Below are 25,383 nucleotides of genomic sequence, written 5' to 3'. Positions count from 1 at the left end.
CATAGAACTGTCTTTGTCCCCGTCAATCTAAAATTTCACGATGTTGTTCTTCTACATTGATACGTTTCATTACATCGTGCGATCTCATTTCCACTGGCTACCCTATTACATTTCTTTCTTTCTGCAAGAGACTTATCCTGTCAGGCCACCGCAGCTCCAGGTTGTCATAAAAAGTGTTATCTTCAGATCTGCAACACCATGGCCTGTAACATTTTAAGATCAATTTACTGGGGTTACCTAGTTAAAACTCTTTATCTTTTTAAGGATCTGATATTTCACCTTTTTGTGGTGAAAAATCAATGCTGTCTATATTAAACACAGTGTACAAACAGTGGCCCAAAATAAGAGGGAAATTGATTTCAGCACAGTAAATTATTTTTGCCAAGGGAAAAATGTGTTCTATACAAGCATGCCTCAGAGATATTGTGGGCCCAGTTCCAGATCACCACAATAAAGCAAATATTCCAATAAGGTAAGTCACATGTATTTTTTTGGTTTCCCAGTGCATATAAAAGTAATGTTTACACTATAGTCAAGTAAATGTGCAATAGTCTTATGTCTAAAAACACAATGCAAGCATTTTAATTGAAAATATTTTATTACTGAAAAATTCTAATCATTCCCCAAGCCCTCAGCAAGTTGTAATCTTATGGCTGATGGAGAGTCTGGACTTGATGTTGATTGTTGCTCGCTGATCCAGGGTGGTGGCTGCTGAAAATTGGGGTGACTATGGCAATTTCTCAAAATAAGACAACAGTGGAATTTGTCACATCAATTGACTCTTCCTTTCACAGACAATTTCTCTGCAGCATGCAATGCTCTGCAGTAGCATCTTACCCACAGCAGGACTTCTTTAAAAATTGGAGTCAATCCTGTTAAACCCTGCTATCGCTTTATCAACTAAGTTTATGTAATATTCTAAATCCTTTGTTGTCATTTCAATGATCTTCATAGTGTCTTCGCCAGGGAGAGAGTCCATCTCAAGAAACCGCTTTCTTTGCTCATCCAGAAGAAGCAACTCCTCTTCCACAAAAGTTTCATCATGGAATTGCAGCAATTCAGTCACATCTTCAGGCTCCACTGCTAATTCTAGTTCTCTTCATATTTCTACCTCATCTGCAGTTATTTCCTCCACTGAAATCTTGAACTCGTCCAAGTCATCCATGAGGCTGGAATCAACTTCTTACAGACTCCTGTTAATGGTGCTATTCTGACCTCTTCCCATGAATCACAAATGTTCTTAATGGCATCTAGAATGGTGGGTCTTTTTCAGCAGGTTTTCAATGTACTTTGCCCAGATCTAGAGGAATCATTATCCATCATAGCTATAGCCTTACAAAATATTTTTCTTAAATAACAAGACTTGAAAGTAGAGATTACTTTTTGCCCCATTGGCCACAGAACAGATATTGTGTTAGCAGGCAAGAAAACAACATTAATCTCAGACAATTCCATCAGAACTCTTGGGTGACCAGGTACATTGTCAATCAGCAGCTTCATCTTGCACTTTTCTGTTATAGAGATGGCTTCTTTCCTTAAACCTCATAAATCAACCTCTGTGAGCTTCAAATTTTCCTTCTGCAGCTTCCTCACCTCCTTCAGCCTTCACAGAATTGAAGAGAGTCAGGGCCTTGCTCTAGATTAGGCTTTGGCTTAAGTGAATGTTGTGGCTGGTTTGATCTTGTATCTGGACCACTCAAACTTTCTCCATATCAGCAATAGAGCTGCTTTGCTTTCTTATCATTTGTGTGTTCGCTGGAGTAGCACTCTTGATTTCCTTCAAGAACTTTTCTTTTACATTTGCGACTTGGCTAACTGTTTGGCACCAGAGGCCTAGTTTTCGGCCTGTCTTGGCTTTTGACATGACTTCCTCACTGAGTATAATTGTTTCTAGCTTTTGACTTAGAGTGAATAATGTGGACTCTTCTTTTCACTTGAACACTAGGAAGCCTTTGTAGAGTTATTAATTGGCCTAATTTCAGCAGTGCGTTTCAGGGAAAAGTGGCCCAAGCAGAGGGAGAGAGGTGGGGTGAATAGCAGCTCAGAGGAGCAGTCAGAACACACACAATACTCATCAATTAAGTTTTCCATCTATATGGGAGTGGTTTGTGGTGCCTCAAAGAATTGTAAGAGTATCATCAAAGATCTCTGATCACAGATCATCATAACAGATATAATATTTATAAAAAATTTTGAAATATTGTGAGAATTACCAAAATATGACACAGAGATACGAAATGAGCAAATGGTGTTGGAAAAATGGTGCTGAAAGACTTGTTCCATGCAGGGTTGCCACAAACTTTCCATCTGTAAGAAACCAAAATATCTGCAAAGTACAATAAAGCAAAGTGCAATAAAATGAAGTATGTCTGTATTTTGAGGTGCAGGTCTAAGTTGGAAAGTGCGTGTTGACATAGTTTTCAAAGACCCATCAGAATTCTTTCAGTTGAAGAAATCTAAGAATGAATTAAGAATAGTGACAACATTTTATACCACCAAGATCACTGATGCAACTCTACCCTTCTGAGTGGCCCTAAACTTTCCAAGGAATTTGAGTTTCACTCACAATATTACCATCTACTTCTCAGGACAAGATACCCAGCTCAAAAGAGACCTCACCTGCTTTGTCAAATGGCTCAATGGCATCAGATTGCAGAAGCAAAGCGGCTAAAATTGCTTCCCAAGATTAACTGGTTCACCCCATCCTTGGACCTCCAGTTACTCAACTGCTTAAGCTGGCCCACAAGTACAGACCAGACAAGGAGCAAGAGGAGAAGCCAAGGTTGTTGTCTCAGGCTGAGAAGAAAGCTGCTGGCAAAGGGGATGTCTCCACCAAGAGGCCACCTGTCCCTCGAGCAGGGCTTAACACTGTCACCACGTTGGTGGGGAACAAGAAGATTCAGCTGGTGGAGATTGCAAATAATGTGGATCCCATTGAGCTGGTTGTCTTCCTGCCCGCCCTGTGTCATGAAATGAGATTCCGTACTGCCTTAGCAAAGGGAAGGCCAGGCTGGGGCATCTAGTCCACAGAAAGACATATATTGCTGTCACCTTCACACGAGTTAACTCAGAAGACAAAGGAGTTCAGGCTAAGCTATCAGGACCAATTACAATGACAGATATGATGAGAACCGCCATCACTAGGGAGGCAAAATCCTAGGTCTAAAGTCACCAAGCTGGAAAAGGCAAAGGCCAAAGAACTGGTGGTCAAACTGAGCTAAGTCTACACTATCAAGTTTTCTGTACATAAAAGTGAAAAAAAAAAAGTTTCCTTCAAATGAAGGAATTAAGATCATATGAAAAGACTAAACGAACAGGTATTTGGCTGATCCCTAGGATGTGAGGAACTAGGAAGAAAATATGTTTATTTGGCAAGATCTATGTGTTGATCACTATGTATAATGTCAAAATGACTTTGCAAATACTACTATCTCCACTTTAAAAGTGGAGAAACAGGCTCAGAGAAATTATGTAACTTATTCAAAGTCTTTCAGCTTGTACAACATAAAAGGGTGATTTAAACTCAGGTTTGTTGAATTTCCAGTTCATTATTTCTGCTACATCTTGAAATTGCCCTGGACTATAGGAAATGAAATTTTACCATGTGCTATAAATTCCACAAAATGCCTGAAAGTGAAGTATGTTCCCTACAGTGAAAATAAACTCCTTGCTATGTAACTAAACCCCTACACTTTAAAACTGAAAACAGTAGAATTAATCAATTAAAAGAAAAAGTATTCGTTTGGTTGAATAAATTAGTAAATCTTCATGGAACATTTGATATGAGTAAAAGGCAATATAATGGAGACTATTGTTTCTACTTTTTAATTAATATCCAAAATGCAAAATACAAATATAAAAGATGGGGTATATCTAAAATTTATATTGATATAAACTATGTATTGAACTACAGAAACTATATCAATATAAACTAAAAATACTCGACACAAAAAGGATATTTCATCTCCAAAATAAAAAGAAATCTTTGATATGTAAACTAGAATTAAATCTCAGAATTCTGTTTAGGTTACAAAAATTTAACACTTACACTTTTCACCCTTGATTTATTTAAGATAAATGATACAATTTTTGAGATAGTGTTTTCTAACAACCCTGTGATAAAATTAAAATATCTGAGTATTATATCTTGCCTGACTACTTACTTAGGGAAAACTCTAGATACCCTATCTTATTTTCAACCTTTGAAAATAGTCTTTAAAATAGATAAAATAAAAATTTTAAAAAGGAAGTCATGATTGTAGCAGATATGATGAAATGGGACTGGTCACACATTAGATAATGTATAATTTTACTTGAATAAGTTAATTATATGTTGTAGGACAGTTTTGACTTGTCTGGACAAACACATTTTGTCCTCTGTTTATGCAAACAATGGTAGAAAGCATAAAGATATGCTTGATCCCAGTTGGCTTGTAACTACTATTTTCATTTGCAAGAGGGCTATGTTCTTACATTCTTGGCTCCAAAGCCAGCACAAATTATGCTCCCTGTGATTAAAAGATGATATTGGCTATCCTTCCCTCAGCCTTGGGGCCACCTTGTCTGGGCTCTAAGTGTGAGATAAAGCTTAAACTCATCCTCTTTTGCCTTTTACCATTACCAACAGACTCTCTGTTCTCAGGAGAAAAATGGCAATTAGTCTCCCTATTGAGTTAAAGGATAATTAGAGATTTTATTATTTCTCTATTTAAATATCCTTGAAATTTTTATTAGATAGTTCTTATGGTTTTAGGTTGAAATGAAGTGTGATGGTTTTTACTTTTTGTTGGTGTATTAATTTTCTAGGGCTTCCATTACAAATACCACAGACTAGGGGGCTTGAACAACAGAAATTTATTGTCTCACAATTCTGGAGGTTGGAAGTCCAAGATCAAGGTGTTGGCCAGGTTGGTGTCTCCTGAGGGTTCCCTCCTTGGCTAGCAGATGCCACCTTCTCATTGGGCCCATCCATAGTCTTCCCTTGGTGGATGTGCACGCCTGGTATCTCTCTCTAAATGTCCTCTTCTTATAAAGACACCAGTCAGATTGATTACCGTCAACTTTAAATACCTCTTTTCAACTTATTCACCTTTTTAAAGATATCTTCAAATGCATCCACATTCTGAGATTCTGAGGTGTCAGAGTTGAGACATCAATATATAAACTCTGGATAACACAATTCAGTCCATAACTGTTGGAATGCTCAATTTTTAATACACATATGAGATATTGGAATAAACTATCTTTGAGGCTTTTTGACAAAATACTGGAAACTCCACTGAAGTTTAGTTGAAAATATTCTCTGTGTTTCTCTATTAATTCTCAGGTATCTAATTCCTTACTAGTCTCTTGTAGTGAAGATATTCTCCCAAAAAGTTTGTTAGTTTTTTATCTATGCTTATGCTGAGTTTTTTCCTAATCCCATTCCACCATTTTGTTAATGCCAATTGTTTTTCATTACACTCATATTTTTTAAGATTATATGTATCCTACTCTATATATCCCCCTATAGGTAGCCTCATTCCTTTTACGTTTTATAGCTATGTCACAGAAGCTATGTCTTTCAATATATAAATATTATCTCTTTCAATAATAAAAACAACACAGTGAACTCCACTTCCATGCAAGATGGAATGACCATTACTCTAGCAAGAGCACAATGGATAAACTAAAAATTATGCTTTTTTTTTTAAAGCCACCAAAGTATGGTGAATAAATAGAAGTCTAGTGAACTAAATTCCAAACAGGGATAAACCCTTCGTAACAGAGTGAAAAACAGCTGTCACCTTCATATATGGGACTATTGCCTTGCCCTGCTACTGGCAGAAGCTAAGGAAAGACGTATGCAGAAAGATTCATTTTTCTGGGCAAAGGAAAATGAGTTAGAGTTTGATTGACAGAATGACCTGGCATGATAGATAGAAGTCTGGAGAAGCACAAGTGCCAAAATAAATCCATTCTGAAAATTCTCATGTTCTGGGAATCTTGCTGATTTCCCACTGGGAAATAGCAGGAGAGGAAAAGGAGATCTTGCATCACGCACAAGACTGAAATTTAATCTAGAGGTGAACTGAAGCTAACCATTTTCCTCCCAGCTCAAATTCTAATGAGATTAAAGAAATGAGCCCTCCAGAAGGCAATAAGGGGAATTCAGGAGTTGGGCTCTAAGGCAAAGGAGATTTATGTACAGTTGGCCCTCCATACCAGGGATGTGGAACCTGTGGATATAGAGGGCCCGCTATACTAGGCAATTTTATATAAAGGGCTTGAGCATTCCTGGATTTTGGTAGTTGCAGGGGCAGTGGCACTAATCCCCCCACGGATGCTGAGGGATGACTGTTATCTCATTTGAAAACAGTTATAAACTAAAACTAATTAAAGTTGTGGCTCACAAGACACATAAATGATCAGCCTTCATCCTTGCTGCCTAGCAAAGAAAAGTGTGAATTCTATCAGGGAAAACCAAAACAAAACAAAAACATACTCTACTGTCCCTTTATACAAAATATGTGACATACATTAAAAAATTATTATTAGATTTACAAATAAACAGGGCAATGTGACCTATAATCAAGAGGCAGACTCATGGATTACCTTGATTTTGGAACAAACAGATAAGGAATTTAAAAATAATTATTATGAAGTAGTTATAACATTTAGAGGAAAGATGCATAACATTGAAGAACAGATAGAGAATTTCAGCAGAGAAGCAGAAACCCAGTATTAAACCAAGTGGAAATTCTAGAACTGAAAATTAAAATGCATGAAATGAAGAATTCATTGGATAGATTTAGTATGATTTGAGCAGCAGAAGGAAAGATCAGGTAGTCAGAGATGGGTCAATAGAAATTCAGAATAAATATAAAGAGACTACAATCAGACACACTTAAGCAAAGCTTGTGGAAATCTGAGCCACAGCAATCAGAGAAGAAAAGTAAAAAGGAATACAAATTGGAAAGGAAGAAGTAAAACTGGCACTGTTTGCAGATGACATGATACTATACATAGAAAATCCTAAAGATGCTACCAGAAAACTACTAGAGCTCATACATGAATTCAGTAAAATTGCTGGATATAAAATTAAAAGAAATCTGTTATATTTCTACACAGTAACAACAAAATGTCAGAAAGAGAAATTAAAGAAACAATTTCATTTACCATCACATCAAAAAGAAAATATCTAGGAATAAACCTACCTAAGGAGGCAAAAGACCTGCACTCTGAAACTATAAGCTGATGAATGAAATTGAAGATGACATAGACAGATGGAAAGCTATACCATGTTTTTGGATTACAAGAATCAATATTGTGAAAATGACCATACTACCTATGGCAATCTACAGATTCAATGCAATCCTTTTCAAATTACCAATGGCATTTTTCATAGAACTGGCACAAAAATTTTAAAATTTGTATGGAAATGCAAAGGATCCCAAATAGCCTAAACAATCCTGAGAAAGAAAAATGGAGCTGAAGGAATTAGGCTCCCTGACTTCAGACTATACTACAAAATTACAGCAATCCAAACAATATGGTACTGGTACAAAAACAGACACATAGATCAATAGAACAGGATAGGAAACCCAGAAATAAACCCACACACTTATGCTCAATTAGTGTATGACAAAGGTGACAAGAATATACAATGGAGAAAGGTTGGTCTCCTCAATAAGCGATGCTGGGAATACTGGACACATACATGTGAAAAAAGGCAATTAGAACATTCACTAACACTGTATACAAACATAAGCTCAAAACAGATCAAAGACCTAAATGTAAGACTGGATATTCTAAAACTCCTAGAAGAAAACATAGGCAGAGTATTCTTTGACATAAATAGCAGCAATATTTTTTTGGATCCATCTCCTAGAGTAATGGAAATAAAGGCAAAAATAAGTAAATGGGACTTGGTTAAACTTAAAAGCTTTTGCACAGCAAAGGAAACCATAAACAGAATGGTTTGAAAAGACAACCTACAGAATAGGAGAAAATATTTGCAGATGATGCAACCAACAAGGAGCTAGTTTCTGAAATATACAAACAGATCATATAGCTCAATATTAAAAAAACAAACAACCCAATAAAAAAACGGTCAGAAGACCTAAATACACATCTCTCCAAGGCATCCAAATGACCAACAAGCACATAAATAGATACTCAATATTGCTAATTATTAGAGAAATGCAAATAAAAGTGCAATGAGGTATCACCTCATAGCAGAATGGCTGCCATTAAAAAGTTCATCCAGGATACACAGTCTTTTCACTCACTCATGGAACACATTTACCAAAGTAAACTCATGTTGACTTATAAAGCAGATCTCAAATCCAAAGAACTGAAAACATGCTGATAAATGTTTTCAGACCAATGAAATTAAATTAGAAAACTGTATCCAAAAAAATAACTAGAAGATTCCAAAATATCTGGAAAATTTAAAATATATTTCTAAATAATCCATAGGTCAAAGAAGAAATCCTAATAGAAATTAGAAAATATTTTAAACAGATGATAATGAAAGCACAACATGTTAAAATTTGCTGGGCACAGTTAGATCAGTTTTTAGTGGGAAATCTAAAGTTTTTTAAGTGCATATATTGGTAAAGTATGTAAATCTAAAATTAGTGATCTGATTTTCTACATCATGGAGCTATAAAAAAGGAAATTAAACCCAAATAAGTAGAAAGAAGGAAATAATAATCTTGGCAAAAATCAACTAAATAAAAAAGATGAACATTAGAGACAATTTTTTACAAAACTATGACAAAAATGCAAAGTCTGATTCTTTGAAAAGATTAACAATATTGATAAACCTCTAAAAAGAGTGATCAAGAAAGAGAGAGGGAGAGAGGGAGACCATGTAAATAACCATTATCTGGGGTGTAAGATAGACCTCACAGACTGCACAAATTTTAGAAAGAAAACAAGAAGTTATTTTTTAACAACTTCTTGTCAATAAACTAAATAATTAGATGAAATGAGCAGATTCTTTGGATTAAGTTTATAAAGCTAACACAAAACAAAGTGGAAAAACTGAATAGTCCTGTAAGTTGTAAAGATATTGCATTTGCAAAGAACAAATCATTCATTGAGGAGAACTCCAGGTCCAGATGTCTTTGTTAACGAAATATCTACCCAACTTTTAAAGAAAAAAACATATCACCAGTAAACATTTTCAGAGACAGAGTGGAAATACTTTCCAGCTATGAAACCAGCATAACCCTGACACTAAAACCTGAGTAGAATATTACAAGAAAAGAACATTACAGGCCAACAACCTTATGATTGTAGATGCAAAAATCCCTTAAAAATATCATTAAACTGAATCTTAACAACATATAAAATATGTAATATGAATAAGTGGAATTTATTCCATCAGTGGAACCTTTTTATTGTTTTGTTTTTTCACAAGGTATTTATTTAACATTCCAAAATCCATTGTTACAAATTACAACACACACATGCACCAGAAAAAATGAAAATAAATGTTCAGTTTAATAGATGCGAAAGATCTATTTGACAAATTTCAACCACTCATTTATGATGAAAAGCTTTCAGTAAACTGTAGGTACATGGGAAATTTCTTATTCTGACAATGCATATCTATGCAAAACCTATGACAAGTATGCTTATGAGGAAATACCAAACAAATTTTTCCTAAGATCTTGAACAAGTTAAGGGTGTCTACGTTCACCAGTTACAACTAATATTAAATTGGTCTGGAACTCCTAGCCAGTTCAATAAGGAGAGTGAAAGAAATAATAGGCATAAAAATGAAAAAGGATGAAGTAAAACTGTATTTGTTGTATATGTAAAAAAATCCAAAACAATCCTCAAACAAGCTACTATCATAAGTGAATTTCATAAGCTCCTGGGCTGCAAGGTCAATAGAAAACATGCATTTCTATACACTATCAATAGGTAACTGGAGGAAGAAAATTTGAAAATAAAACCATTTACTGTAACACGAAAAAACACCAAATCCTAGGAAAATATAGAGAAAAATATTACATCTCAATACTACAAGCTACAAAATATGACTATCAGAAATTAATGAAGACCTAAAAAATTACTTGGAAGAATCGATATCATTACAGCGTGCATCTGATGCAACATAATTCTAATAAAACATCCCAGCTCTCTCTTTAGACATTAACGTATTGGTTTTAAGACTTATATGTAATTCCAAAGGATCTAAATAGACAGGACGATCTTGAAGATGAAGAACAAAGTTAGGTTTACTCTATCTCATTCACTCTGTGATTCCATTTATACATGGAGAAAAGGAGAAATCAGAAGAATGATTACTTAGAGGAGGGATTTTTCTGAAACGGAAAAAAGAAGAAACATTCTCAGTCTTGTCCAACTAAAACTAACTTTTTATTCCTGTCTTGGACTGATCCAATTAACTTTAAGCGAAGTAAGGAAATAATGAAGAACAATCATAAGGCATTAATCAATAGACAAGTTTTGAGTGAAATCCTTATTCTTTGAAACATATTCTTAGATTACTTTATCTCTGCACTGACTTGGCCTTTTTTAATCTTTTGCTTCAGTATGAGGGGGAAGAGAAGTTTCTCTAACTTTCTGAACCACTTCGTCATCTGACAGCATCTAAAACAAAGTAGGCTTTTGTAAATTTTCCTGATGACAGCCCAACTGAAGATGAATTTCATTTATAGCTGACTGCTGCTAGCAACCAGCTGGGGGCTGAATGGAGTATTTAGAATAGCTATTATTCAATGCTCCCTCAAAAGTAAATGAACTTACCCATGTGCTTGCTCAACAGTTAGTGGAAACAAATATGAAGGCTTACTCCTAGAGAAGGCAGAGTTTAAAGGTGGAGAGACCCTTGGCCCATGACAGATAGAAGTATTAGACTTGAATCATGAGTGAGGGCAGGGAGGGAGACAGTTATTTGGGGCAAAAAATGATATATCTGAAATTAACAGCTAACCAACACTTATGGAATGTACTGAAGGATTTTTTTTTTTTAAGTTTTGTTTTTAGAAAAGAGTTTAGTAGAGTTAAAAATTTATGTTCGCCTGCAGCTGTGAAAAACTTCCTTGGTAACTTTTCATTTTTTAATGCATCTCATTGGTGGTAGTCAGATGCTATACATCACTACCAACACTTTTATGCCTGGTCTGTGCCTATTTGTAGCAATATCCTTAAATCATAGTAATTGGGTCCTTTGTGTTTTCCATCACAAATCTTGTATGAAAGTGCGGTTTCCTTACTTCCTCCCATATCTTCCTTTTGCCTATTCTAATTTCAGCCTAGACTAGATAACTGTTTCAAGGACATTGTTTGAAATTTTTACCTTCTTCTTTTTTTTTTAACAGGGGTATTTATTTGAGTCGTAGGTGATCAACTCTTTTGTCCCTTTCATGTTACTCTATTTTTTTAAGCTCTCCAAGCCTACGTTTAAGGATCACGTCTAAACATCATGACAAGTTCTGTGTTTCATTTTTTCAGTAGGATTAACATTTCTGATATGAATTCTAGTGATCAAGTTATAGAAAATAACTACCTGAAAAGCCTCAAATACTTCTTATCTTGAATTCTGAATAATAACATCATTTGACAAATCCCATCTAATAAACTCATGTCCAGATTATGTGCTCAGTGAATTCCAAAAAGAGTAATCTATTGTAATAGATGCCAAATGAGTGTTGGGGATGGCATGTGCTATAGTATGATTTCAATTTTGTATTTAGAATACCTCCCAATTTATGTTCCCTATGGGTATGTTGTTTTTTCTCTCTCTGTACTTTATCCATAATTAAGACTGTGGAAAAACTCCTGTTAAACAACAGGCAAAGTTTACCCCTTCTCTTGAGGGTCATGTGAAGAGAGGGACAGAAAGGTCAAATTATAAAATAATAAAGTAATATCTTTAGAAGAAGCTCCCACATATCCATGTACAGCCGGGCATGGGAACATTAATTCATGGTTGATGGCAGTGGTTGACTATGATCTTGGGAAATCATGGAATTTAAAATTCACCGATTGCCTGGTGAGAAAGTACACAGAGCTACAGAGAGATGGAAGATCAGTAGGAATCTGGGTTTAGGACAATGAAGGTTCCACTTGTGAGAGTTTGCAGGTGAACAATTAATTGGCCAGGACCATGGAATCCAACAGTGGCTCCCCCAAAACCTCAAAGGCCAGGCCTGACCAGTTCCTTCCTAGTACTTATCATTCCAGAGAGCAAACCAAATTAGCTGCTGCACAAGACTCACCACAGAGGATCCAGAGTAGATCAATGGAGCAAGATTTGTTTCTACCCTTCATTCCCTGCCACATAGGACCTTAGCTCTACTTCCCACACACAACCAGACATCATCTGGAGAGGGCAAGGGGAGGAGACAGAGCCAAAGAAGTCTGCTGTAGACTGAGAAGAGATGGAGAGACTGATTACACAGAAGACATTGAGATCATATACATTGGCACATTTAACTTTTTTATTGTTCAGTGGGGTGAAAAAGATCAGAACCATTAAATGAAATAAACAAAGCTACATTTTCTTTGAACAACTAAGGGCAGCAAGAGTGAATTAATGACCTGTCTACACATAAAGAGAAAAAAACAATCCCAAATTGGAAAGCAATTGTCTATATTATTAATATTATAAGCAATTGGCCTAAAGATCAGTAGGTTTTTTGTTAACTTTCCTTCTAGTGAGAGGCATCACAGCAGATAGTGGTTGATGGCATGGATTCTGGAGCCAGTTTCCTCCTTCATAAAGTGAGGTAAAAAACGGCATTGGTTTATTGGGTTGTTGTGAGAATTAGAGGAGTTAATGCGCCTAGAATATATAATGCAGCAACTCATTAGTAAGCACTCAACAAATATGAACTATGGTTATTTAGAAATATTTACGAAGTAAATACTCTCGGAGTTTAGAAGAGCATGAGGTCATTACAGAGTGAAATGGTCCAAGATGCCTTTCTTAGGAATTGGAGCTTAAGCTGCACTTTAAAGGGGAAGGTCCAGCGGGTAGAGTTAGCAGGAGGGGAGTTCTTTCCACTTAGTTGAGAGCTAAGACATACGAGCAGGAATAAACAAATGGTCTTTAAGAAAAAGAGAAGTACCATAGGTGTCTAGGACTTCAACTACTTCGGTACACACTAACTTCTGGAAGAATGTCCTTCATGCAACATTTTTTTTCCACCTGTTTTTCCCTAGATGCTCAGAAAACATTACAATTCCTGATATATTTCACCCAATCAATAGGGCCTCCAGGAAGCTACACCTCTGAAATTGTAAGACCCAGGCTGAATTTTTTCCTAGATCATCCTTGGCCTTTTTGGGTAACAGCAGAAGTTTCTCTACCCCTAGATTTTGTGGTTCTTACCACACCTCACAGACAGGAATCCCAGCCCCATACACAAGGCAGCAGGGCATGTCCACAGGCAACCACAAGTTCGTCTTTTCTGACAATTCAAGGCATGCATAAAAAGGCTAGAGACAAAAACGAACTAAATACATTAAAATAGATTAGGAAGAAAGAGAATATTTATTGAATGAATGATTGAAGGAATGGGGAAATAAGAAACAGAGTTTAGAAAACAGTTCTCCTGTGTCCAGTACATTAAGCAGTCCTTAGATTCAATTCAGCTCACCTTCATAAGTACATACTGTGGGCAAGGGAAATAAAATACACAGCACAGTGACCGTCAAAGATCTTTCACTTTGCTCTGCTTTGGTCTTGGCCCTCTAAGTGGAAGCCATCCATACATGCAATGAGATATTTTCCTCTGGGATTCAGCCAGGTGACCTTCTCATTAACCGTCCTGTCCTGATGTTTCTTGAGTTCATCATTCTGCCTGTCCGATCATCTTCAGGGTCTATTCTGGCTCCTGATTCATATCTGTTTCGTGATCTTTTTGAAAATATATATCTCAGTTCTTGACCTTGTTTCATTTGTACTTAGCTGCTGACTTTAAATGAACACCTTCATTAAACTAATGACGGGGAAGTAGAGGAAGAAATGAAAAACAATTTTGCAGGACTTAGAGATTGATTGGATATAAGGTGCGAGCGTTAATGGCATCAGCACAGCACTTTGGAGCCTTACAGGCAGGAGAAGATTTTGGTAAAAATAGGGGAAAAGTGCTTGGAGGTGGGAAGAGATGATGGGTTAAGGGGAGAGAGAGAACCAATAATCTGATGCAGGGAACGAACTATGTCTTCCCTTCTATCAATCGTATTTTAGTCAATCTTTTGATATGCATTAATTCATTTCACAACATTTGTCTGAATTAAGCACTGTAATAACTACTTTATAAAGAAAGACACTGAAGTTCAGAGTTTAAATGATTGTCTAAGATTCCAGAACTAGTAAATCATAGGTGCAGGTTTCCTTCCAGCTTGACTGAGTTGACCAGTCGACTCTAAGTCGACTGCTCTGCTAAGCATATAATGGGACCAAGTGAAGGAGTCACAGAATGGCTTCCCTGATGCTAAGGCAGCTTACAGAGTTCACTGTGATGGATTAATCTGTTTACTCAGAGTTCTTTCTAACTGACTAACCTGTTTTACTCTTTGCTGCCATTGTTTAACTTGCTTGAATGATTATGTGCTTAGCAACCCCGACACTATGATTTAACGCCCTACCCTAAATACCTTGTATCCGAAACCCAGAAGCTATTTTCCAGAAAGAAGTTCCCATGACACAAGATAAACTTTTGTAAAGGACTCTGTTGTTCATTATCACTGATATGCTCCATCCAGTTTGCCTACATAGTCACCAAACTCCAATCCCAAGATGGATTCATAGTTTCCAGGGCATTAGCCTGCTCTGACTCCCCTTTGCTGGGCAAAGCAAAAAAGCAGCTCTCTTTGCTCCCCAAACTCTGCCTCTGAGTTTGAAATTACTTTTTGGGTTGTGGAGGCGGATTTTTTGGCAACACAAGCAGCTTCTCTCCTGTTCTAACATCGATTTGTGTATACCCTCCACCAATTCAAAGATTCACAAGGCTCTACTGGAAAGAATTAGGGTGCTTGGTTTCCTGTTTAAGCTCTCTGTCTCTAAAATGGACTTACCAGTTTACTTCTTGCTGTAAGTACAAAAATTACTGTTTTTTTGTATATATATATATTTTTTATTCAGTTTACAATGTTGTGTCAATTTCTGGTGTACAGTACAATGCTTCAGTCATACATGAACATACATATATAACATACATATATCCGTTTTCATATTCTTTTTCACCATAAGTTACTGAAAATTCTAAATGCAGTCTGTGACACGATTGTCCTGGACTCCTTTATCTCCAAATTCTCTTCCTGTTCTAACAGTCCAAGATTCATTAAACATGACGTCCAATAAAATTACATGTGAACAAGCCAACATGTAAGACAGGAGAAGGGCTCATCTCCAAGATTGTGAAAGACTTCCTTGTAGTTCTAACATTATCAAGATGCTAATAAATGTTAGAAACTCTTAAATAATAAGGAAACTCATGAGAAGTAAATGACTTGTCCCAGATGATACTCCAAGTCAAAAGAAGGACTTGGCACACAACCCAAATCAGAAATCAGAATTCAGAATCCTGCTGTAACCGCCGGAACTGACTACTGCTGACATATTGGCCATCAAAATAAAAGCAGCTGGAATCTATTGATATTTGGACTCTGTTTGAATCCTTTGTTTCTAATGTATTCTAAAAGTATTTTTTGAAAGCTGTCTTAATAATTCAGGACGCTGAAAATGTTTTCTGTGGGCTGTTTGTAAACGTGGGTTATGTGATACACATCTGCAAGCTACATGATGAAGTATTTTGTATTCTATGCTCCGTATTTATCATTTTCTTAATCTGATGTTTTGGAAAAAAGGACTGTGTACTGGAGTCTCATGTGTTTGTCGGTGGTGCTCAGCTTGTTTAAATTATCAGATGTTTTTACTAAATTATAATTATCCTTTATTAAGACCAAAACGCTATTTGGCTTACAGCAAACCTCATCTGACTGGTGAATCATGAGGACATGTTTTTTTGTTTGAACAGATTACAGAGAAAGCATTCATTTATAGTCATCGCAACTAACTAACGCTTTTGGTATTTCTTAATGGCATTGAGAAGTTAACCTTTCCAACAACTTAAAAGGTGTTGATTTAACCAAACTTTGACTTGCTCTAACTTCAGATTATACTTGTTTTGAAAATCCAGTGGTTTTTACAAGTTCCAGTTGGGGAATAAATCCACTTATATCCTCTACTGAAAAAGAGTTCTTTAACTGAGAAAAAGTTTTTTGTTTGTGTGTGTGTGTGTGTGGTGTGTGTGTTTTATAAGAAGCAGCTTTCTGAGTGTATAAATAGTATAGTAAAGAAGAAAGACGAAATTCTCCCCAGTCTGCTCAACTGGCCAAGTTAGTCCTGGAGGTGAATGGAGACATGAATCCCAGCCTTTGAACCAATTCTTGTACAAACATGTACTTGGAAGGCTCCTGTTCTTGTTGCATAGTCTTTATTGCGTGCAGTTAGTAGATATGTCTTGAGAACAAACCATAGGTAAACACTGCAGTAAGTACAAGAGGTGAAAAACGTGAGGAATATTGTCCTGTTTTCAGGAGATGAGCTGACAATGACTCCAGGAGGAAGCAATGTTGCAGCAGGGCAAATGGGGGTGGAGGGCAAGTCCCAGGACACAGCACAGGCACAAGGCTGAAGTGCAGAGTAATCAACGTGCTCTTTTGCTCATCGAGCTCAGTTCTTTCAGAAGCACCTAGTCCAGCGCAGCAGTGGCAAACTTTTAGGTCATAACCTTGAGTAGAACTTCCATCTCATGTACCTACTTTTTTCCCAGTCTACTTCAGCCCGCCGTTCAAGCGCTGGCTCTCTCAGACCTGTGAGGGTGCTGTCCAGATGCCTGGATCCACTGTAGTCTCTTGTGTGGCCCAGAAGGTACCTGATTTTAAATGAGCTTCTGACACTTAGCCAGGCTCCTGTCAGCTTCCTGGGCAGGTGCTGCCACCAAGGAAATATGCTTCCACTTCTCACCCTCAGTGGAGCCTTTCTCATGGCTTCTTAGGGGGCTACGGGCTGGTTCGGGATTCTAGCCAACTTCAGAGGCACACCTTTCGCCTGTGTGTGGAAATCGCGCAGGAGGCTGGCAAACATAGCTTTATGAGAATCTTTGACTTGGCCCTCCCCCACTCCCCTGTGATGCTCTTCTACGTCCCTGTACCCAGGCGTCACTGGCTAGATCATCTTCGTATGTCCCACCACTCTGCCAGCTTGAGGTATGAAGCCATCCCGAGACTCTCATGTTCAGTAGCCCCTAGAAAGGTCAGGGAGAAGTCTCCCAGTTTCCTCCCCACACCTGTATCATCACTAAATTGGTGAGGACAGGCACGTGGGTTTCACTTTCCTCCACACATCCTCCTGTTCCTCTTATACCAGCTTTTCCAGGGATGGGAGAAAAATCATTTTTCGCATCACTGGATTGGTCTGTATGAAAGGCAGTACTTTTCATTCTTTATTTCCAGCGTCTCCATAGCAGTTCATGCACAGATAGCTTGTCTATTAGAATAAGAGTGGGAGTGGGTGGGGAGATTAGATGAGTGGTGGAGAGAAGGGACCAACCAATAACACGGAGAGGGAAGAGAGGGAATCCTCCACTGATGTTTCACATGATTGTGCGACAGTAGTGACTTCTTGGTGTTCAGTGGCTGAGTGACCTTACAGTTTGGTTTGCCCAGGAGATGCAGTTTACACATTCTGTTCTAGTCTGTCTTTTCTTTCTTTCTTTCTTTCTTTCTTTCTTTCTTTCTTTCTTTCTTTCTTTCTTTCTTTCTTTCTTTCTTTCTTTCTTTCTTTCTTTCTTTCTTTCTTTCTTTCTTTCTGTCTTTCTTTCTTTCTGTCTTTCTTTCTTTCTTTCTTTCTTTCTCTCTCTCTTTCTTTCTTTCTTTCTCTCTTTCTCTCTTTATTTCTCTCTCTTTCTTTCTCTCTTTCTTTCTCTTTCTCTCTTTCTCTCTCTCTTCCTTCCTTCCTTCCTTATTTCCTTCCTTTCTTTCTCCCTTTCTCCCTTTCTCTCTTTCTCTCTCCCTTTCTTTCTTTCCTCCTTTCTTTCCTCCTTCCTTCCTTCCTTCCTTCCTTCCTTCCTTCCTTCCTTCCTTCCTTTCTTTCTTTCTTTCTTTCTTTCTTTCTTTCTTTCTTTCTTTCTTTCTTTCTTTCTTTCTTTCTTTCTTTCTTTCTTTCTTTCTTTCTTTCTTTCTTTCTTTTCTTTCTTCTGTATTTTATCAGGGTAAGGTCACTTAACATGAGATCTGTCCTTCTCACAAATTTTTAAGTGGACTGTATAATACTGTTAACTGCAGGGGAAATGTCGTAGAGCAGATCTCTGGGTCTTACTCATCTCTCACAATTAAGAATTAGTGCCCATTAATTAGTAACTACCCATTTTCCCCTCCCCTCCTCTGGCCCCCATTCACTGAGCACCCATAGTTAATAATTTGCAAGGATTTACTCTTTTGATAGGCTAACCAGAAAGATATCATACTCGAAAGGCAATTAATCCACGGGTACCCTAAACTCAAATGCTAGAAATATATGGAGCCAAACTTTGAGTCTTCCTTCCTACCACATCTAACTCTGTATATCTGTCTATCCATCTGTCCTTCTATTTATATGAATGTGTACATATATATATATATATATATGTAATCTATGTCTATTAGTCTGTCTGCCTATCTATCTATCTATCTATCTATCTATCTATCTATCTATCATATCTCTGTCTATAATCTGCAGCTTGATTTCTTCTGGTTGAAGGCAATAAAATTCATCCAGTCATGGAAGCCTAGAAATCTGTGGTTATTTTCTGCTTTGTCCTTTCTCTCATTCCCATACCAAGATTATTATCTGATCTGTGTATCTTTATTCACTCCTATATGTATCAAAAGCTTATCCTCTATTATACACCCCTCAAGAACAGATCAGGTTCCAATCTTAATCATCTCTCATTGAGACCATTGGCAAAAGCCTCCAAATTAATCACTTTGCTTACTGCCCTTACAGCATCCTTCACAATCGGCCACTAGCATAAAAAACAAAAGTTTTCTTATCTTACCCCCCTGCTTAAATCTTGTAGAGCGTTTCAAATGTATAGAGCAGTGATTCTCAAAATATCTAAGTATCAAAGCATCCTGGATCAGCAGCAACAGTACCTCTTTAGAACTGTAATTTCTTGGGCCCTAACCCAGACCTACTCTGAATCTGTATACACGGACCCAAAAGCCTGCGTTTCAACATGTTTTCCAGATTATTCTGATGTACACTGGTTTTAGAAGCTGAAATAGCCCCCTAGACAACTTCATCCAAATGGTTTTTTTAGTCCCCTTGGATACTATGCCAGTTTTCTTTTACTCCTTGCATCTCTTAACTTCGAGTTACATCTAACTGCTCGCTATGTCTCTATGTTTTGCACATGCTATTTCCTTGCTTGGGGTGACTCTTCCCTCTTGGTCATCTGCTACTAAGCTTTCAGATCAAATATACTTAGCGTCTTCTCTAATTGTGCCGGTCGAGAAGAGGGGAGATGAGGTCAAAGTGAAACCTCGCCTCTTAACCCTTCTAATGTGGTCCTTCTTGATTTCTGTGGTCCAGTGGGGTGCTTCAGCTTCACCCCTGGGTTGAGGATTTTCACAGTGGTGTCTTGTCTATGGAGAGTTGCAAGTTGGTCCTCTTATGAGAGGGGCTGAAGTTGGGAACTACCTCTGTTGCTATCTTGGTGACATCACCTCAATCTAGGTTCACTCAGTTTGAGTCTCTTGCCCAGGACTTTGCATCAGAAACCCAATGAAGTAAACACATGAATCTGGAGAAGTAGCAGCTGTAGCAACATTTGTAGCTCAGGGGCATTGTGGCTCTGGGCTCGGGGGAGAAGCCATGCCAGGTGCCTGTAGCATAGTGATGTTCAAGGTGGTGGCCATGGTGACCTTGCAGGCTGGCTCTGGAGAGTGAATGAAGCTGTGCTTTGTCTGCCTGCTCTTCCCTTGTTCTTGCTCATTTTCTATGCTTGCTTCTGTAGCCCACCCAGGGTTACTGGCCAGTACATTACTCAGTCTTTTAGGAAATGTACTGTTACTTTATTCCATTATTATTATTGTTTATTTACATACTTTTTAAATTTTTGAAAGTTCATTTGGAAATCAGAAATGAAGTAGGAAATCCAGCTTTTTTTTTTAACTCTTAAGTAGCTAGACATTGTCCCAGCTCCTCTTAAAAAACATTCTATTTTTCCCTCACTAATTTTAAGTGCAAATTTAAATGTTTATAAAGTCCCAGGTGTATTTCTACTCTCAATTTGATTTCATCGATTGCTGTATATTCTTGTAAAGATATCTAAATTCTCTTTCTCCCTCTGTCTCTCCCTCTCTCTCACATGCACACACACTTTTTTAGAATTTTTCAGATTATCCTTATCAGCTTATTTTTCAAGATGGAACTCAGTATTATATTGCTAAGTCCCTTATGAATTCATGGAGCTATTTGTATGAAATTGCATTTTCTTCCTAGATTAAAATAATGAGGATTTAAAGAATTGAGATCTTTGTAAATGTTGTCTTCCTATTGAAGAGCAAGTTAAACCTTTCTGTATTCTATTTAAAAATGAAGTAAGTCCTTAACATTCCATAAAGAACATTCTCCATTTATCTCTACCTCTTCTGCCTCTTTCTGATTGTAACAATGGACTCATGGGTTTTCAAAAAATTATGTGTGCTCTAATCCATCGTTGTCATTCTGTTCAATGCTCATATATTCCCTCTTTTGGCCAACGGGAGCCCCTGCAAGCCAGTTCCTGTGTCCTTTGGACATGGTCCCGTTAATCTTTAAGCATTCATTGCATTAATCCTTCGGGCTGCATTCCTACGATGGGTGGGAAGTTGAATTATGTGTGATTAAATTATAGAATGAGATAAAATGAAACTGGCTTCTTGTGCCACTTCACCTTATGTAAGACTACACGTAATCCCCGTGCGTGTTCCCCAGGATCAGAAATTGTTTTATGCTGTTCTGTCCTAATGGCTTCTGCATATTTCAGGCTTGAGATGAAGTCTGTTCTTACTGTGATTCACTGGATCTAAATGTTCAACGATACTAACTGCTCATTTCAAAAACCTTTGTGACGTTAGGGCCTGACCTGCCAGGGATTTCTCCTGATTTGGGGGCAACCTGTATCATCTTCAGATTCCTGGAAAAACTTCAACTTGGATAAACTGAAAGCTGTAACTTATATTGGTACACGGTGTGGAGATCTGTTTTACAGAAAGTGACGTTTGGTTATGTAGAATTTGATCTTAAATGTTGACCTCCCTCCAAAAAAATCCCTTGAAATAAGTATTATTTTTAATCCATTCAAAAATTAGTCAAAGTAACATATGCCAGGATTTAAAATGTATCCAGCCCTACTGAAGACTTTTTGTGAAAAGGAACCATCCCCTGCCCCGTCCCTTCCCACCTCCATCCTGCCTGGGAAAATTGACTGAGTCTGTTTCTAATAATTGAGAAAGTGACTTCCATCTCTCTAAACACGTGTTTAATGCTGCTTCTTCATTCATTAGTTTTTGACATTCTCATGATGAAGTGAATGTAAAGCACCTTCTCCTTTTCCTCCCTTTCCCAGTATGGGGACACACACATTCCCAGGGTCTCTGTTGGATAAATGTGTGACTTTAACCTATATGGTTCCATGAGTTTGCTATGGCTTCCATAATAAAACACTAACATTGGATGAGTTAAGGAACATAATTTTATTTTCTCAGAGTTCTGAAGACTAGATATCCGAAATCAAGGTGCCAGCAGGGTTGGTTCCTTCCGAGGGTTGTGAGGGAAGGATCTATTCCAGGAATGTCTCTTTGGCTTGTAAATGGTCCTCTTCTCCCTGTGTCTTTTCACATCCTCTTTTCTCTGTGCATATCTGTCTCTTGGTCCAAATTTCCGCGTTCTATAAGGACACTGGTCATTTTGGATTAGGACCTACCTTAATGGTATCATTTAATTTGATTACCTCTGTAAAGTCCTTATCTCCAAATAAAGTCACATTCCAAGCTACGGGGGTTAGGATTCCAATGTATCTTTTTTGGGGGAACTCAGTTTGTCCCATAACAATGATCATGTCTTTATTTCCCATTCTATAAATATTAGAAATTCTCTCTGGACCCTGCACTTTGTAAGATGACACTGTTAACATCCTAGACCTTCTCTCAAGTTCTTCTAAATCCTCCATCTCTCACCATCTGTCCTCTGTATTCTACTTGTAAATTGACAAGGCTGTCCAAGTTTACTTCCTGTTCTAGGAACATACTTAAGCCTTCCAACTTATATTCGTAACTTCACTCCAAAATTTGAAATTCCATAAACAGTATTTTTATTATGATGATCATGTAGATGTGGTTCACGGTAGAAACAGGTGATGTGCTATGATAACATTTCCTTTTTGTTCCTGATTTTCATAGTTGACTTGGTATTACCTGCCCTTACTGCATTCTGATGTACTCTAGAGGTCTTTCAGTGTAACATCCCAAGGAATACACTGGGATCAAGTTGCCTGGGTTAAAATCCCAGCTTTAGCAAATACTAGCTATGTGACCTTAGGCTAATTATTTCAATCTTTTACTTCTTGGTTTACTCACTTATCAAATGACTACCATGATGATAGTGGTAACTGACTTCATGTGCTTAAAGGTGGTAACATTTCTGTGGCTGTTAGAGCAGAACTGGCCCACACTGCACTCTTAACATGTTTTAGCTGGTAATTATAACTTCTCAAATAAAGTATCAAATCTCTGAAAATCCCCCTACTCTGGGCTGTACTGTGTCTCCCTAAATTCATATGAAGTCCTAACCCCAAGGTCACTGTGTTTGTAGATACAGCCTATGCGGAGGAAATAAAGATTAAATTAAGTCATAAGGGTGGGGCTGTAATCCTATAGGGCTTTTTCTTCTTCTTATATGAGGAAGAGACACCAGAGATCTCTTTCTCTCTCTCTCTCCACACACACACACACACACACGTGCACATGCACACAGAAAAGGCCAGGTGAGGACATGGCGAGAAGGCAGCTGTCTACAAGCCAGAAAGGGTGTCCTCACCAGGAACCAGATTTGTTGGTGGCTTCAACATGGACACCTAGTCTCCAGAAGTGTGAGAAATAAATTTCTGCTGTCTAAGCAACCAAGTCTGTGGTGTTTTTTCACGGCAGCCCGAGCTGACAAAGCCACTCTCTTTCCCTAGATTCTGCCCATGGGAAGTGTCCAACCCCCAGCTCCATGCTGACCCCAGTGTCCTTCCTGATTGTGGCACAAACACCATGTGAGATTTCCTGTCTCTGCTCATCTGCATTGCAACTCTCATTTCCAGACCCCATTTTCCTTACTGTTTGTTCCCCGTCTAATTTTGCAGACATACATCCCAATAGAGCTTTTTGAAAAAGTGTGTTTTCAGGATAAATTTTCTGAGTCTTTGAATGCTGGATATATCTCTATTTTTCCTTCATGCTTCATTCAGACTTTGGGTAGATAAAGAGTTCAAGATTGCAAATATTTTCCTATAGGAAAAAAACTTCTCATCTATTATTAATGAAATGTCTATTTTCCTTTCAATGGGAAACCGTTTTTGTTCATTTATTTGTTTGTTAGCTTTTTAATCTGAAAGCTTTTAGACTCTTGTTATTCTTATCTCACAATAATGTATTTGATGTTTCTGTACTTTTCTAGCTATTTAATATGTTTTATTAATCTAAAAATGAATCATTCATAGGAGCCAACTTGTAGGGTCTCCTGAGGGTCAAATTTAGGACAACTCAAATATCTAGTAGAATGATAGTAATGGATAACAACAATGCATTGACTAAAAATTAATAAAGATTCATGAATCTTTAGTGATATTTTTCTTAGTGAAGAAAGAGAAAAAAAGAGAGAGAGTATCAGGCAATAAATGTAAAAGGAATGATAAAATTTGAAAATATCATTTTGCTATTTTCAATATAATGATTGATACAGACAAGGATTGTTAATGGATGTTAAAACCATTGATTGGATGGCAAGTGGTTGTGAAATAGGATATTCACAGCCTCAAAGTACCACCCCATGGATTATTTCTTAATTATATTACATCAGGGAAGATGTATCTTCTCAAAAGATATATCCTGTGTTAACCACCTTAATTTTATTTAATCAAACTTAGCAACACCAGTATTGCAAACATTTTTTTATTTCCAAAACCTCTTTATTATTGTCCAATTTTTCTTTTTCCTTGACCATTTTTAAAAAATTGAAGTATAGTCAGTTTACAATGTTGTGTCAATGTACAGCATAATGTTTCAGTCATATATATACATACATCTATTCATTTTCATATTCTTTTTTGTTATTCCTTGACCCTGTTTTGTTGTATTTTTTTATTTCTATGACTCTAGTGTCTTCTCAAATATCTCTGAGGACACCAACTTCTGTTATTTTAAATTTCTCTTTTCTTCTTGAATCATCCTTCTTTCCTCCAAGAATGTGCTTTATTGATGATAATACCGGTCTTGTTCTTACCTCTCTCACAGGTTTTACTCAAATGACTCTTGGTAGCCAACAGTGGAGCGATAGGTAACTATGAGAATGTTTTCCTAAGTGGAGATTCTTAGCCCAGTGAGCTTAGGTTGAGTGTAAGGACTGGAAGGTGAGTTTAGTTGCATCATAGCCTTTGAGCTCTTTCATATCTCCGGGTCCAAGCTTGTCCCAGATCCTGCATGGCAAGTTGCTTTCCAGTCTGTCTACAGTAGCCCCACCTGTGCTGCAAGCTGTGGTTTCACCTAAGCTATTCCAGTCAACACTCCAACAACTTCCCACCATCCCCCTTCCCATTGTTGAGTCTTTTTATCCTCAGATGGCCTCTCTCTGGAGCTTTATATTGTTGTGGTTTTGTAGCTTTTTTCCCCTCTTATACTGTTATTTTTCAGTCAGCTTTTGCTACTGTAACCACCAACCACATAAACTCAGTGGCTTGCAACGTAGATTTATTTTCCACTTAAATTGGATGAGGGTTCTGGGTCAGTTGCTGTTCTTCTTGACAACGCTGGCTTGGCTAGGCTCCCTGTGTCTTTGCGTTGTGGCACCCGGGGTGAAAGATCAGCTCAAACCTGGGACATGTTCTTAGAAGCAGAGGACAGGAACACAAGGGAGGCATTGTCAAACCACGTAGGCTCACTTAAAGACTGCTTGGAATGTGGCCTTAAAGCTTTCACTCTTGTTCCATTGGCCAAAGAAAATCATATGGGTGAGCTCAAAGTCAACAGGACAGTTCAACACATGCCATCTAGAGGGAAACGTGGCCACAGTGGGCGGGGACAGATAACTGTGAACAAAGAATTCAGCCTTTTATGACCATT

General features: G+C 37.5%; 1 pseudogene; it reads left to right on the top strand.

Annotated features, from left to right (window-relative positions):
- Positions 1–3,221, top strand: part of LOC116280686 (large ribosomal subunit protein eL8 pseudogene) — a 37,152-nt pseudogene extending 33,931 nt beyond the window's left edge.
- The last annotated feature ends 22,162 nt before the right edge of the window (positions 3,222–25,383 follow it).

Source organism: Vicugna pacos, chromosome 5 (assembly GCF_048564905.1).
Source record: "Vicugna pacos chromosome 5, VicPac4, whole genome shotgun sequence".
Lineage (NCBI taxonomy): Eukaryota > Metazoa > Chordata > Mammalia > Artiodactyla > Camelidae > Vicugna > Vicugna pacos.
Note: the sequence above shows the minus strand (reverse complement) of the source record. Positions and strands in the feature narration are given on the sequence as shown.